The sequence below is a fragment of the Pleurodeles waltl genome, chromosome 1_1 (assembly GCF_031143425.1).
Source record: "Pleurodeles waltl isolate 20211129_DDA chromosome 1_1, aPleWal1.hap1.20221129, whole genome shotgun sequence".
Taxonomy (NCBI): Eukaryota; Metazoa; Chordata; class Amphibia; order Caudata; family Salamandridae; genus Pleurodeles; species Pleurodeles waltl.
This window is the reverse complement of record NC_090436.1, coordinates 539,237,465-539,254,012: the sequence shown is the minus strand read 5'-3', so window position 1 is coordinate 539,254,012 and position 16,548 is coordinate 539,237,465. Positions and strand designations below refer to the sequence as shown.

The 16,548-nt window shown below is 41.9% G+C and overlaps 1 protein-coding gene across 1 annotated transcript in view; it reads right to left on the bottom strand.

Moving 5' to 3' along the window:
- LOC138282758 (2'-5'-oligoadenylate synthase 1-like) overlaps window positions 1–16,346 on the bottom strand; it is a 172,683-nt gene extending 156,337 nt beyond the window's left edge. The window contains exon 1 of the mRNA XM_069220835.1: window positions 16,213–16,346. The gene's annotated coding sequence lies outside the window, so the exon portion shown is untranslated. The remainder of the gene's footprint in view (window positions 1–16,212) is intronic.
- Window positions 16,347–16,548: the final 202 nt, after the last annotated feature.

Below are 16,548 nucleotides of genomic sequence, written 5' to 3'. Positions count from 1 at the left end.
AGGCACCCAGCCCAAGCAGGAACCACAATGCTAGTCAAGGAAACTAAGATACACCAATACATTAACCTATGCAGGCCCTCGGGTAGCTTGGCACAGAACAGTCAGGCTCAATTTAAGAGGCAGTGTTTGAAGTATTAGTGCAACACTTAAAACAGTAAAACAGTGAATACACCACACAAAATGATACCACACTTGGTTAGAAAATGGAGCTTAATTTGATAAACAAAACAAGACCAAAACAACAAAAATCCAATAAGTAGAAGTCGAGATATGAATGTTTAAATTATAAATAAAACTGTAGTGCTTAGAAGCACCAACAGAGATATCTGGTTGCATTAGACCAGGTCAAATCTGAAAAGTCAGGCCAACTGCGATGGAGTGTGGGTCAGATACGGGGACCAGCGTGGCCCGCTGAATTCAGTACCTTGGTTCCGGCTCATATCAAGGTCGAGGGAGGATGCGAGGCGCGATGTGGAGAGCATCTGAGTTGATGTGTCATCATTGATCCTAGCAATGTAGGCAATGCATTGGTTCCAAACTGTAAAAAAAGAGGATCGCCGCCGTCGAACCCCTTAGGTGCAGACAATGCACTGTCGTTGAGCTACGCAGTCAGTAAAGCAATGTCTCCTGAAGGGGCAAAGCGTCGCCCTCGAAGGAGATGCGCGGGTTCCTACCTGCACCACGATGGGGATGCATTGCTTTTACAGTTGCAGTACTTTATACCCACTTCCAAGTGCCCAGAACTAGATAGGCACCACTTGGCAGGGCAAGACTTGCAGCAACCAAAGTCCAGGTGCTGTTTCTGGATAGAGTGAAATCTCAAATGTCCCTGAGAGTTTAAAACTGGTGCGAGCCAGCAAGCCCTTGGAGTCATTCTGGGTTTCAGTGATATGTGTCCAGTCCTTTCTGAACAAGTCAGAGGGCAGTGAGCAGCAGGGCAGCACAGCAGAAAAGCTGTTCTTCCAGAGCAGCAGTCCAGACTGGCAGTCCTTGCAGCAGCACAGCAGCCCTTCTTCCTGGCAGAGTTCTTCACAGGTCCAGAAATGTGCTGGTTTGGTAGGGTCAGATGTCCTGTTCAAAGAGGGGTATTTGAAGTGCACAGTTGTGCTCCCTTCCTGCCCTGACTCCAGCCTCACCACAGGGGTTTAAGCAGCACTTTATGTGGGAGCAGCACACTGAATATTCAGGTGCCAGATCCTCCCTCCCATCCTGCTCAGTATGGCCCATCAAAATGTAGATGGCCACTCAGTCACACCTACCATTCTTTTGAGTGAGGCTGTCTAGTGGGAATGCAGGAAAACAGCTGTCATCCCAGCCCAGAGTATTGGAGACAGGCTGTAGACACACAGGGCTAAGAGCAAGAAAATGCCCACTTTCTAAATGTGGCATTTCTACTATTGTAATAGTAAATCTGACTTTACATTAAAGAGGATTTATCATCACAATTCCATAGCTACTAAACATGACCAGTCTACTCCTTCTCAAACATGAATCACACTTTATTAACTGTAATAAAGAATCCCCAATTTTAACCTATGAGAGCGGTAAGCCTCACAGTAGTGAAAAATGAATTTGGGACTGTTTTACTACCAGGACATGTAAAACTTAAAAGTATATGTCCTGCCTTTTAATGACAATGCACCTTACCTTATGGGCTACCTCAGGACTATCTTAGGGGTGACTTATATGTAATAAAAGGGATTTTAAATGCCAAGTCAACAAGGCAGTGAAACTGCACACACTGGCTCTGCAGTAGCAGGCCTGAGACATGTTTAAAGGGCTACTTAAATGGGCGGCACAATCAGTGCTGCAGGCCCACTAGTAGCATTCCATTTACAGGACCCGGATACACCAATGTTACCATGTTTTAGGGGGGTGAGCACATACTTTTTAGCACTGGTTAGCAGTGGTAAAGTGCCCAGAGTCGTAAGACCAACAAAACAGATCAGCAAAAGAAAGGCAAAGCAGGCAAAAAGTTTGGGGGAAGAACACTATAAGGCTGACAGCTCCAACAATTACTAATTCTGAAGCAGGCAAATCTTAGACAATGCAGGTGAGCTATGTCCTTTATCCAATTGTTACCCTCACTTCATATTTGTCTGGTCATGGCTACATTTATACAGCATTCAATTAAATGAAGAAAATGTCTTTGACAGGTTTTGTTTGTCAATTTACCGCACATAGACAGGTTGATTTTTTGAGTGAATCCATTTGTCCCTTTTAATAATTGAAAATGTTGATGTATAATGAATGATTACATGGTATTCGTGTTTTTAGGGATGATCTGGAATGATTGTTATGAAATGTTAATGTATTTCTGTGTGCTTTATGGCCAGTGTCGTTTAACACCAGGCTTCAATAACTTTATCTATTGCTATCTATGGTAATCTTTGGTATGCTTGTTAATATGTCTTGGTATGTACCCTTTATCACCCTTTGTCTTTTCTCATGTTACCACTAGGGAAATGCTAGAATCTGATAGTGAAGTGTTGTGCTTTGAATGCGACTGAGAGGAGCAGTTAGCAAGAGAATTTTGGTGGGGAGTTACACTGTGGCTGGAGTTTCTCTATGGAGTAGTAATTTTCCTTTTTGAATCGCTTTACTGGAATTCATTTTCACATTAGCAACGAGCGGAAAATGCTTTTATTTATGCTGCCTCCTGACTCTCCCTATCTCCGCAAAACAATTCCATGTTTTTTCTATTTTCCTGAGGCACTGCATATCCTTTACTGTTACTGCAGCCTGAGCATTGACTATTGAGTATTCTCGAGCAGCTCGTCTCATTCAGATCCTACAGACTAATGCAGTCCATCTTGTGCTGGATTTAAGCAGACAAGCATGATTCTGGCCTTGTGCTGCTGTTAAGCAACCTGTTTCTAGAGCGTCCATTCACATGGTCTAGCACAATTGTCTAGCCTTGTGCTCCTGCTTAGCAACCAGCGCTTCATCTTGTTATACAGTTCCTATGAATCAAGTAGGACTCTGTATCTGGCTAACATGAACATCAGTATGTAGGGACTCAGTCTGCCTATATAACTGGGACATATTGACACAGTTCCTAGCTAGCTCACAGTGCCCCACCTGAATCCCTAAACACACCAGGGTATCAGATCAGTTTTGCAACCTTGAACATGACTACTCAGATTCCGAAGGAAGTCATTGAAACAGATCTACTCTTGTGTTGTCACTCAGCATACCCAAGATGAGACACAATAAAGATGCAAAAATGTCTCTTAGAGCATTTATTGAAACAATCTGATTCTAGCATTAAAAACATGAACTGCGATTATTAGGATAATGAGACAAAGCATGGTAACCAACATTATGAAAATGGTGAAAAACAAACAATTCAACCATGGTAATGTTATTATGTTGGTACACTCCTATCTGCTACTACCTACACTAACAAGAGCATAGTGGGAGACCCCTTTGCCAAATCAATTGGAAAGCCCAACCCCTATATCTGGGTAAGATGTACAGGGAAGACGGGAAACTGGTCTGGTGCAGTGCAGGTAATTGTCCTGTGCAGGGTAGAGGTCAGAGTCAGTCAAGCTACATCTCTGGCACTGTGTGTCATGTTCCAGGATAAGCTCAAGCCGAAATGGTCCTCTGCTGAACATGGTGCAGAGTCAGTTTTTATAATAACAGCACTGATCGTATAACATTGTGTTAGAGGTGCAGACTCAATGTTATATGTCTGCGATCGCAGAACTGTCTCCACAGACAATCACAATGCTTAGGGCATCACACTGTGTGTGCTCAGCCTTGGATTGAGTGTTCAGACTAGATGACCTCAATGCTTACAAGAAACAAGCAACATGTACAGTGATTTCTCAGTACATTATCGAATGAATGAAAAGCCATGTAAAATGTTACAGACAAAAAGAAATGCTAAGTTAAACTGTGCATTTAAAAATGGAGGCTCTAAGCACGCCCTAACGTGCTTCACCACAATATCTGCATTGCTACCATTGACTTAGCGCTCTATGTCTATTGCCTCTACTTCACACTGCCGCCCAGTTTTTTCCCGTTTGCCAACAATGCGCCTTCAGGACAAATCTGCACAAGTATCTCACAGTCTTACCTGCTGTTGCCACGGATTCCATCAAGGATTTTTCTTCTCAGCTTCTTTCTGGATTTTCATGCCCACTTCTGAGTCCTATAAAGTTTTGCCTCCTGTTTGGATTCCCAGCCTTGCAAAAGCACTAGAAGACAGACTAAGATTTCATCAGTTCTGAGACTCTTGAATACTTTACCAGCTATTTGTTTTCCCTGGCATTCTCTTTCAGGGGGATTTCAGGAACTTAAACGAGTATTGGTGTAACTTTTTTTTCTTCTCTCTCTCTCTCTCCATTCTTGTGTTTTCTTTCTGTCTTTTCAACACGTTCATCATATCTTTCTTATTTTTTCTTTCTTCCTGTTATTGTTCCTTTCTTTACTTTCTTGCCAATTCTTCATTCCATATTGTTGAATTGCACATTGTTCTAATGCAGAATATCTCACCTCCTCCTTTATTTTTGTCTATGGAGTCTATGACTACGGAGGGAGTCAAAGAGACAGTTGAGGTCTCATAATGGGTGGCACCCGTGGGCATGGTCACAAAAAGCTCATGTGAGATCAGATTCTGTGTGGATCTTAGGAACTTGAAGACCTGATTGAGGATAAGTGTCCCCTTCCTAACATCACAGAAATGATTAGTTTACTGGGTGATGGTAAATTCTTCACCACCTTTGATTTGACCTCTGCATACCATCAAGTCAGGCTATCTGAAGAGTCCAAGGATCGGACAGTCTTTAATACATCATTTGGGGTTTTTCGTTTTAGTATGATCCAAAGATTGTGTTCAGCAGCATCTGTATTCTAGAGACTCATGTCAGAAATCTTGAGATGGGGTCGCTGGTGTAAAGTTTTTTCAAGATGATGTTTTGATTTTTACCAATTCTTTAAAGCCACATATGGACAGAGTCAGGGAGGTTTTGAGGATTTTGAGTCTTAGAGGATTCATTTTGAAGATCAAAACGTGTACGTTTTGTCAACCTGAGATCACCTATTTAGAGCACACAATCTCTGCTCAGGGTAGTAAGCCAAAAGGCAATTTGGTCGAAACATTGGTAGAACTGCCACATCCCACATGCAAGGAGATAGTTGAAGTGTTTTTAGGCCTGGCAGAATTTTACAGAAGATTTGTACCTAATTTTTGGTGCAAACGAGTATGCAACCTGCTCAAGAAAGGTGTCCAGTTTGTGTGGGATAGTGATTGGAGTTTTCACATGTTGATGACAAACATACCTGGTGGAAAGAGGAAGAAAGTAAGGTTTGTGTAGTCTCTGAGGGTTGTTTGTCATTGAATGAGTGGTTGAAGGAAATTGCAAGAGACAATGATTTCAGTAAAGTAAGAAAATTCATCATTGCTGGTGAGTAGGAGGTTGGTATAGATCCTAATCGAATGGGAATTTGCAAGGATTGGTGTGAGTTGTAAGTCAGTAAATATTTAGGTCTAAGAGGTGAAAAGTTTATTCTTCTGTGTGGAGTGAGCGATCAATTACATGCATGTGCACATGAAAGTCACATGGTCATCTGTAAAACCCAAGAGAGGTTGACAGGCTCCTATTGGTGTCCAGGGATGGACATGGGTATTGAGAGGATGGTGAGAGATTGCTAAATCTGGTGGCGGAATGGAGTTCTTTATTTTCTTTAAGTGTGGGACTGTTATGTAGCTGATTTTGTTGGGTTACCAAAATGGTTATTAAAATTCAGGTCTTAATTTACAGTGAATGTGAAGAATTTTGCTACTGGTGTGATAGTAGATGAAATTCCTGAAGGGGATAGAGCTTCAAGCCATAATCCAGTCTTGTTGAACTTCAACGAGAATTGAACTTCAACGAGAAGGCAGTCAACTATTCAGTTATTTTTAAAGAAATCTTTCCCTTTGGTTATACATGGAGATTTAAACTCTCACTCACGCGTACCATCAGCATATTGTTGTGCGGATGTGTTCTTGCATAGACAATTTCATTTGGTGGCTTGATGTCTATGTTATAGGGAGAAGGTGAGAAGCAGGATTCTTGTGTTACACTGCAGTTTAAGAAGTGTGATGAAAAAAGCGCATTGCAAATTGAGAGGTGTGTGTCAGGAATGTTTGGAACCAGTTGTAGACCAACTCACTGATGCCCATTCTGGCTGGTAGGGTGGTTTTACCTGTTTTTGTTGGTTGGATATCCATGGAGATAGTTTTCAGACCGTTTCAACACAGTCCCGGCCATACCCATTTTACTTTTAAGAGTGTCTAAGAGCATGTTTGGGCAGCAGTGTCAAAACCTGCCTTTCATCAAGTACAATGAGAAGAATAATGTGACATTCATAGAAAATGGAGAGATTGTCTTCAGTTACCATTGATATTGCATTTTCTGTGTAATTTCTGGTCCTAAAACATATCATAAATGTCTTTATTTTTAATAAACATTTTTAGCTGCAAGGACATGCATTTTTCTGGGGCCTTAGAAAGAGAAAGCCAAAATGGGCTGGTCATTTTCCACAACTGAAGATTCCTGCAAATGCAGCTTTGAAGCTGATGTAGGGGCAAAAACATGTGGTAAAGCTTACATAAGAGAGGGCGGGTTAAAATCATCATGGTATAGAAAGGACGTCATGTCAGAGATAGCTCAAATCAGTTTTAGGAAAAAATATGGTCTTTGTAGAAGCCAAATTAATGTGGGTTTGGGTAGGGATGTAGGAGGATATACAAGTGAATTTAAAAGGTTCTCTCCAAATGTATTTAATTTGCACGTAGGCAGCAGAGTAATTGAATCTGTATTATGTCCAAAGAAGTGCTATTAGTATGAGTAATAATTATTTCAAAAAGGTTCTAGGTCTGTTACTCTGAAAGTCCATTTGGGAGTTTAGCCATGTAACTTTAGCATTGAAAATGGAAGTCTTGTAACTTCTACGTGTAATTTTCAGCTGACTGATAGAGTGAGGGGATTAGAGATTTTCCAAAGTTTTTCAGCTTTTTATGAGAGTATCTCTGAAACTAAGGCCCATATTTATGCTTTGTATCAAAGGGAAAGAACAGGAATGCGCCATATATATGACATACGGTGTATTCCTGTTCTTTTCCACTGTGCTGGCACCATTATGGCAGCTTAGCACCACTGCAGGCAACCTTTCACTATGGTGCAAGGGTGTCTGCATTTTAAGCAGGAGTGTTTTTGTGCACGAAGTGGCACCTTCCTGCACAAAACCAATCCTGGGAGGCATTTTCCTCTTTCTACATGTGCTGCAAAATGCAACACATGTAGAAAGAGGTAAAAACAAGGAGAAATATTGATATTTCTCTTTGTTATGCTTCCACTGGGGAGGAGCAAGGTTTTGGCACATCTCCACATTTACAAGGTCTTGCAAATTTGGAGATGCATCAAAATCTACGGATGTTGCATGGGAACACCCACCACAACGCCCATGGAACTTCTCCCTTGCGTAGAGTAAGACAACACAGCGATTTGTGCTGCCTTGCCTTACTCCATATCTGTAAGGCCATTCAAAACCACGCAAAGTGGCTTTGCGTGGCCTCATAGATATGATTTCAAGGTTTGCGCCACCATTATATCACAAAAAGTTACGCAGCAGTGGCACAAGGGACCTGTAAATATGCCTAAACCAGAACAATTCAGATCTTTTGTTTTGTTGTGAAAAGTAGGCTTTTGTTTTTTGAGTACATGGAGGAATCCTCATCAGTGGGAGAATGATTCACCTAACAGATGTGGTAGGAGGCATTAAAAGTATTGATCTTTGACAAGTATTCCTCAATCTTTGGCAAGTGTTATGCAAGCGGTGCAAGTTAATGACAGTGACACTAGCCATGTGTTAGTGGCAGTGAGCAACTTGAATGGCCACTCCGTGGCCATGGCAATATGCAGCACTGTTCATGGTCATTTGATAAAGGGATGCTGAAATCTGGGGAAATGGGCAAATTATTTGTAACTTGATTGCCTTGTAACAACATTTTGCTCTTGTAGAAGATAACAGCAGGTGTGAGGATATTACTGTTGTTTGAGGGTATTACCATAACCCTGTGAGAAAGTCATCCTTTTAGCATGTTCATCATCATGTTTTTTGGCTGATACTGGTGGTAATTGACCCTGGCTGTGCCGTAGGCTCTGCTAACCAGGCCCAGGGCCAGTGCTCTGAATAAAGGGTATATAGTAAAGTAGTACACATACAATTGGCAATGACAGATTCCTGTAAGTCCCTAGTAGATCATAGGGCAATGAGGATTCAAACTTCTTATACCTTCCTAGTATATAATAAGGCAGAGAAGTTTAGAGGCCTAGTAGAATTCCTGCACTAGAATGTGCACTGCTGTGTTGCCTGTTGTCATTTTAAAGGCAGCCATGCCTTGCAGACAGGTCTTTAAAAATTAAAATGTGTGCAAATTAGACTTGGGAACTAAAGGCACTTCCAAAGTGGTAATCTACCTTACTGTTACATTTAAGTCACCCCTAAGGTCTCCCCTAAGCGCCTCAGGGGTGGAGTGACATGTAAGTATAAGCAGGGACATTATAAAAGATGTTTTGGTTGGTTAAACAAAGTATTGCTCCTCTGGAGTAAAATCTTCCATCTTTGAATTTTAAGGTGCCGTGCTTTATGGAACCAGAAAACGCCACACTTTGGAGGAGGCTGTCATGCTTTTGGGTGGCACATGTAGTTCACTGGACAGTGGTGCCTCTCTATCTGTCCCCCAAGAGGATTGAATAAATGTTACTGAGCTGCAATGCAACTCAGATCTGCAGCCTGAAACCACCAAGGAAAGGAGGACTGCCCTGCTGGAACCTTGGTCTACCCCCCAAAGGACTGCCCTCTGAAGTACTGCTCCTGTTACACACTGGAACAACAGCCCTAAGGACTTTGCCTTGCTTCAAAAAGAACAGAGGAGTTGACTCCCTAACAGCAAAAGCTTTACAGTGCTTGCCTGCCTCATCTGTCACAAAAGTCCCCACCTTGAGTGGGTCCTGTGGACTTTTAAGGATTTGACTGCATGCAGTGTGGGAACTGTAGTCCTAAAATTCCAAGGACCATCTCAGAGCTTCTAGACCCTTGGATGTGTGTTTTGGACACTTTGAACCCTCAAGAGGAACTTCAGGAAGAAGCTCCAGAAGTATGGAGAAGTGTTAGAAATTGTGTTTCTAGTTGGCAAAGATATGCACCCTGTCCAAGCAGGGACCACAATCCTATTCAGTGTAAGTCAAAACACAACCTAATTTATCCTGTGCTCACCCTCCGGTAGCTTGGCACAGAGCAGGCAGGCTTAACTTAGAAGGCATTGTGTAAAGTATTTGTGCAATGACGTATAGTAACACAGTGAAATCACCACAATAAGTACTCCAAACCAATTTAGAAAAATAGATAATATTTATCTGACTAAAACAAGACGAAAACAACAAAGCTCCAATATGTAAAGGTCAAGATATCACTATTTAGAGGTTTAAGTAGGTTGTAATCCACAGGAATCAATGAATGTATCTCTTTAGCACAAAGTACTTGGGCTACATCAAAAACAAAGACGATGCGGGCCACAGAGGAGGTGAGGCACTGGAAAGCAAAGTGATGTGTTGATTTATTACTGTGCAGAGGAGTTGATGTGTCGATTCTGCCCACGTTGGTGAGACAATGTGTTAGTTTCTTACTGGCAGGGCAGGAGAAGCGTCATTCTCGATGTGTCGCTTTCCAGACACATGGCATCGGTTACTCACTACGGTGCGGAGTCGGTGAAGAATTGGCACCCACGGACGATGCATGGAAAATTCAGACATGCTGTGGTGATGAAACCTCAGTCAAATGGGCGCTGCGTCGATCGTGCAGGTACTGCATCAATTCTTCAGCTTCAAGACAGTCGCTGTGTTAGTTCTGCAGGCAATGCATCCGTTTTTCAGTGGGGAGACAGGCGTTGTGTTGATTTTTCCATCACAGTGCGTTAAGGCATGGAATTTCTGTTTTAGGTGAAGTCTTTAATAGCCCTGAGACTTCTTACAGGAGGCAAACTGACAAGCCCTTGGAGATTGCTTGTGGTGGGAAGGTAAAGTCCTTCCAGCAGAGTCAGGGAGCAGCAGGCAGCAGAGCAGTCCTTCCAGAAAAACAGTCCAGTTGAGTCCTTTAGGCAGCACAGCAGTCCTTCTGACAAAGTCCAGCTGTAGGTCCAGAAGTGTCTGATTTTTAGGGGGTCACAGACCCAGTATATATACCCAAATGTGCCTTTGAAGAAGAGGAGGCTTCAAAGAGTTTGGTTTTGAAGTGCACCAGTTCCCTTTTCAACCCAAGCCTGCTTGCCAGGGGTGATCAGTCCTTTGTGTGGGGTCAGGCCACTAGCCTTTAAAGTATAAGTGAGAGCCCCCCCACCCTTCCTGCCCAGGAAGACCCATCAGTATGCAGATAATGTAGATGCAGCTGAGTGTCCTGTGTTTACAGCTGTCTGAATGGAATGCACAAGGGGAACTGTCAACCAGCATGGACCAGACGTGGACTGGAGACAGGCTGTAAGACACAGAAAGCAGTAAAGGCAGAGAAATGCCTACTTTTTAAAAGTGCAAAAAGAACTAGTGATGGATGGACTGCCGAACAATGTCAAACATTTACCCCCAGTACAGAGATTTGGGCCTAAATCCATTGTTGTTTTGCTACCAATGCCATGCCAGTTTGAACCCAGCCATATGAAAATCAGTCTTGACCCTGCTCCCCATGGGAACAGTCCAACCCGACTGCCAAGCCAGGTATCCTTGGACTGGAAACAACCATCCTGGGACCGGTTTAAGGGTATCACTCTTCATCAACCAGGCTAGCTTGACTCCAGTGGCAACGGTAGCAAGGGACCCACATATGGACATTCCCTTCCACTTATGGCAACACATTCAAAAAGAAGAAGTGATGGACAGAATGCTGAACAATGTCAAACATTCACTTTGTCCTCATTTGTGCTTGTTTACTTTCTAAAAGTGGCATTTCTAAAATAGTAATGTTAAATCCAACTTCACCAGTAAGCAGGATTTCTCACTACCATTCCAAGCATACCAAACATGACAATGCCACTCCTTTCAGTTAAGAAATTACTACTTAAAAGTATACAAGGGAATTTCCAATGCTGGCCTAAGAGAGGAGCAGTCTTCACAGTAGCAAAGAAATGACTTTGGGAGTTTTTCACTACCACAACAAGTAAAACTTAAAAGTACATGCCCTGCTGTTTACTTACATAGCACCCTGCCCTATGGGTTACCTAGGGCCTACCTTAGAGGTGACTTTTATGTAATAAAAGGGGAGTTTAAGGCTTGGCGAGTAGTTTTAAATGCCAAGTCGAAGTGGCAGTGCAACTACACACACAGGCCTTGCAATGACAGACCTGAGATATGGTTAAGGGACTATTTATGTGGGTGGCACATTTAGTGCTTCAGTCCCACCAGTAGCATTTCATTTACAGGCCCTGGGCATAGATAGTTCACTTTATTTGGGACTTATAGGTAAATTAAATATTCCAACTGGGTATGAGCCAATGCTACTATGTTTTAGGAAGAGAACACATGCACTTTAGCACTGGTTAGCAGTCCTAAAGCCAACAAAAACAAGGTCAGAAAAAGAGGAGGAGGAAGTCAAAAAGTTTGGGGTGACCCTTCCGAGAGGGCCATTTTCCAACAAGACGTTTGAAGCAAGTTTTGGAAAAAGCTCCTTAAGTGGACCGACCCAACATCGTAAGTCAAGTCGACTACATTCAACTGCGACCCGGCCTGAATTTCAGGTTCATCCCGCTGATAGCTCTGGAGCTCCAGACTTCCAAGATTCAAATGGAGTCTCGCGGAAAAGCAGTTTGATGACGTTCCATTCGAAATCGGCTTGCTTGGGAGGACCGCACGATGTAGAGAGAGAAACCTCCAGAAAAGTTTTTAAGTCAGAAGGTAACATTTTGACCAAGACCTCCCACTCAGTGTATCCGAGCATGGCTCTATCGCGGTTGACCTCAAACTTTTACTGTGTCCCGGTCAAGTGCGACCACATGACCCTGGTTGGCGCTATTGATTTCTAAGCACTAGAAGGCGTTTTTTTAGTTTAATCTTTAAAATTCATAACTGTGGTTCCCTATATTGGATTTTTGGCATTTTAGTGTCATTGTAAAGATAAAAATATTTACTATTCTTATAAATGGGTGTGGGATTTTTATTGTGTGTTGTCTCTTACTTATTGACTGTATTGGTGTTTTTAAATGCTTTACATACCTGTCTCCTAAGTTAAGCCTGTGTGCTCATTGCCACGCTACCAGGGGTTGAGCCAGGGGATGATGTTCTGAGACCTTGACTGGACCTAACATTGTCTTGGGGGCATTATTGCTAGTTGTAGATGTGTACTTACCTCTAATTATAACAAGCCTCCAACAAACCCCATTCATCAAATGGGGCAGGCTTTCAAGAATGACTGAATCTATGATCATTACTATGGTGTGTGAAATACTAAAGCTATTATCCTCCTGTAGTGCTTTCCTCTTAGCTAGTTTTTAAAGCACTAACATAACACAACAGAAATGCACTTCTGAGGTCAAAGAAGACTTTTATTGTTCTTAATTCTTCCCCAACCACAATATTTATGAATGACGAATTAGTAGCTTTCAAGCCCGCGTTAATCAGACAAAATATATCAGTTTGCAATATACACAGCAGGTTATATTTATAAGATATTGAATGCAAAGCAAAACAATTACTTCACCATGTGGGAAACTATTTACAGCTTCATCTTTCTAAGGTCTGCAAGCTGATGACCCCTGTCAGCCGCGAGAAAGAGATTCATCTACCCACACGGGATTGCTGGCAGCTGGCGCCAAGCTCCAGCACGAGGTCCGGCAGATTCGAATCTGAATCTCTGCAGCCTGTGTCATTCGTTACAAAGGTGTGCCCCCTCCTCTCAGACCTGGGAAACTGAGCAAGCCTTTTGGAGACTGGCCAGGTCTCCAAGACTACTCCTGTTCCCAAGCTCAAGCGAAGAAAACAACACCCATGTACTCTCTCTTATCATGTCTAGTCTACTGTGAGAAAAACATCTTGTGCAAAAACACAGCTTGGAAAAATACAGCTTGGATTCTCAACTGCAATGTCTAACTCCACGTTAAAGGCAATGGGCAGCTAACCTAAATATCAAATGCAATGTCTAGTTAAAGGCAATAGGCAGCTAACCTAAATATCAAATGCAATGTCTAGTGTCATGTCAAAGCCAATAGGCAGCTGAGCTGAATACAAAATGCAATGTATAATATCATGTCAAAGCCCATAGGCAGCTGAGCTGAATATAAAATGCAATGTATAATATCATGTCAAAGCCAATAGGCAGCTGAGCTGAATACAAAATGCAATATATAATATCATGTCAAAGCCAATAGGCAGAATATCTAATAGCATGTCAAAGTCAATAGGCAGCTAAATTGAATACATCATGTCAAAGCCAATAGGAATGCAATGTCAAAGCCAATAGGCGGCTAGACTGGATACAGCATGTCAAAGCCAATAGGCAGAATACAGAATGTAATGGCTAATGCAATGTCAAAGCCCATAGGCGGCTCAACTGAATACAGAAAGTAATGGCTAATGCCATGTCAAAGCCAATAGGCAGCTAAACTGAACAAAACATACCATGTGCTACTGGTGAACATTGAGCAACTAATGTGCGCAGTGGTGAAACACAAAGTCATTGGTCAAAACAAAACTTATCAAATGGCAGTACACCTCCTTCAAGGGATGAATGCACTGGTAACGACCAGCAATAAGAATTTTGGGTTCCTGAAACAAATGTGTTTGTTGAAATTGTGCTTATGTTTTGTAGCGCTAGCCATGTTGGGGCAGAGTATTTTCTGGAAGGAAGAATACAATTAGAGTTGCAACTTGGGCATCATCTCACATACAGGCCGTTGAACATTTAATGGACAAGGATTTGGAATAGTACACTGACTACCAACATTTCGTGCCTCCTAATGTAAGTACACGGAGATTAAAACTCTTTCTGTTCTGGGAGCTGCGAAGGGTGATGTAAAATACCATAATATACCCGCAACAACGCTCCTGCCAACCATGAGAAAGCTCTCAAAACGCTTTACTATACAATTTAAAAGAAGCCGTATTTGATTTTAGTCTTCAAAAGCTTATGACATAAATTGGAAAATGCACTTTACATCGACTTCCCAAATGACTATACTGGTAATTGACTTGATTGAATCTTTGACTTTGTGGTAAGACTATAAATATTGACCTGAAAAAAGTTTGGTTTGCTTGTGAATTCGAAATCTAAAGGGGCAACATTTAACATACTTCCAAATATTAACAAGGGAATTACCTCCATGCACTCTGTGGAGACCAATTTTATTTGGACTGAGAAATTATCTGAAAATTTCCACAGGTCTGACTATTTTTAATTCTACATCGTGCTACAAATTTAAAACCTATCTTAAATATTCTTCTGATTTCCTAAGAAAGTTTCATGCAGTCAGGTAGGAGAAGAAAATGCTACTTGAGCAAGGTTAGTTTCAAGAATAGGAGAATTCAGGGGGCCAACCTCCAGCGAAATTTCAATGAGGGAAGGGAGCAGTACCCACCAGATTTGGGGGAGTGATATTGACAGCTGGGTCTGCTGTTCTTCTACTGCTTACTCTAGCAATAGATGAGAAGCAGCCCAGTGCACACACACACATTGGGCATGCAAAATGGGTGACTTCAATATGGCTCAAATCTCGCATGCATAGTGTGCATTCTTGTGGCATAAGTCAAGTGCATACAGGTGCTGCCTCGCCCAGGCAAAGAATTGTGTTGAGGTTTTTCATCCAGAACTCACCTCTGTCCTTTCATTGGCTGACGCTTTAAATGGTCAACCAATCAAAAGAGAATGGAGGACTCAAAACACATGTGGGCATATTTGCAAGGAAATGGCGCAGTGCTGTGCCGCAGGCAATCTTGCTGTTCCCCCGCCAGCAAGACGGGGTTAGCGCCAACACCAACACCCTTGTGCCATGGTGTAAGGGTGCCTGCATTGTGGGGATGACTGTTTTTGTGCAGGAAGCAATACCTTCCTGCACAACATCAATCAATAATGGTGATTTGCTCCTTCTATGTGTGCTGCGGAATGCGGCACACATAGAAAGAGAAAAAAACGCGAGGGTGCTCAGTTTTAAAACTTGCAATTAAATAAAGCAAAATAAACATTTTGCCAGGCCTAAACCTTCATTTTTTATGTTTATACTCCCCCACCCCCACGTAGGCCTATAGGGTTCATGGTACATAAAATAGAGGGCATGTCAAACATAGAATATACACGTCCTGGCAGTGAAAAACCTCTAAAGTTGTTTTTCACTGAGCCAAGTCTGGCTCCACCATAGGTAAGCAATACGTTGCATTATAACACCTTACAATGCTTAACTTGAGTTTGAGAGTAGCTATACAAAACAATCCAAGGACTCATTAAAAGAGTAATTTAAAAAACAACTTAATGACCAAGTCAGATTTTTTATTACCATTGCCGAAGCTCCGCCAGGGCCCCAGAATGAAGTTTTTACTCTCCTATTCTTGGTTCAACAACCACCAGCACGAGGGTGGGACACAATCACTAATCTCACCTGCTGAGGTCGACTGAATGTTTGGACTTGGCGAAGAGTGTAGTAGTCAGAACCATTCAATCATAAATCAATGACATTATACCATAAGTAATTTTGGACACAGTTTAACTCTAAATAAAACTCCAAATTGGATAAAGTTTCACAGCTATATTACAATCCCAAAACTAATGTCACATAAATGGTGCACAAGAGTAAATTGTAAACATACATGAAAATCATAGGCTGACCAATACGTCTGAAAAGATTCAATCTACTAAACTTCAATCCTGTTACACACTCCAAAATATTATGTAAATTAACAATACAATACGAGCATTATTATTAGAATTCAAAGCAGCTGATAGTGACATCGGTAAACCATCAAAATACAGTTTTAACAATCAATTTCTCTGAGCTGGGCCATTCCTAATACTAACCAAAATTGGAACTTGCATGTATGGGAACTGGCTAACATATGCAAGCAAAAGCAAACATAAAAGAAGACAAAAATAATTTGGAGTACATCTAACTAAAATAACTCTCTACAAAAATATGCTGATGTAAGTGACTAAGCGAAAGAGGAAACAAGAAACCACACTTAGTCATACCTCTCCTCATTTCACAGCAGACAGTAGTAGTTCGTCAAAACAGAGGAGTCACCATCTTCCGGCGTCGGTTGGCAGTAGCATCAGGACACTGCAGAACACGAGCTGGGCAGATAGGACAGATCAGAAGTTCAGAATTAGTTGGCCTTATTAGTACTGAACCACATAACAGAATAGGTCAGTTAAACTATGATGAGAAAACTTATCAGGGAACTTAGAGAAAATAATGGGACAACAGACTTAAGCAAACATGGGTCTGACTAAGTAGATCTCAAGACAGACTGACTTCAAGCATGTTCAGTAGGGAACTGACTGCAATTCCAAAGTTCTTCACTAATT